This window comes from Rhipicephalus sanguineus, chromosome 3 (assembly GCF_013339695.2).
Source record: "Rhipicephalus sanguineus isolate Rsan-2018 chromosome 3, BIME_Rsan_1.4, whole genome shotgun sequence".
Classification (NCBI taxonomy): Eukaryota; Metazoa; Arthropoda; class Arachnida; order Ixodida; family Ixodidae; genus Rhipicephalus; species Rhipicephalus sanguineus.
The window spans coordinates 205,390,572-205,391,132 of record NC_051178.1 but is presented as its reverse complement, the minus strand read 5'-3'; positions in this window follow the sequence as shown (position 1 = coordinate 205,391,132).

Here is a 561-nt window from a genome sequence, read left to right as displayed (position 1 = left end):
TCACCTGCTCTTACGAAAGACCGTGAGCATGCGAGAAAGCTTTTTTTTCTATAACGATTACTTCAGTTGTACTTTAAAAGCCATTTACGTCCAGAATAGACAATAATATCTGGCGTTTAACGTCCCAGAAACACGATATGACTATGAGGGACGCCGTAGTGGAGGGCTCCGGAAATTTCGACCACCTGGGGTTCTTTAACGTGCACCTAAACCTAGTACACGGGCCTCAAACGTTTTCGCCTTCACCGAAAATGCAGCCGCCGCGGTCGGTATACGATCCTGCGACCTTCGGTCAGTAGTCGAATGCCATAACCACTAGACCCCGTGGCGGGGCGTCCAGAACAGATTTCGTACACTGCTGAAGTATCGTTTCAGTGCATATAAGGATCACATGTCAACCCCGGAAAAAATAAAATTAATGAAGACAGAGTGTACACAATCGCGCGCAGGGGCGAAGCCAGAAAATTTTTCGGGGGTGGGTGGTTGTACAACCCACCCACCACCCGAAAAAATTTCAAAAATTTCTGAAGGGGGCCCCTCACCTGGCTACGCCAGTGATAG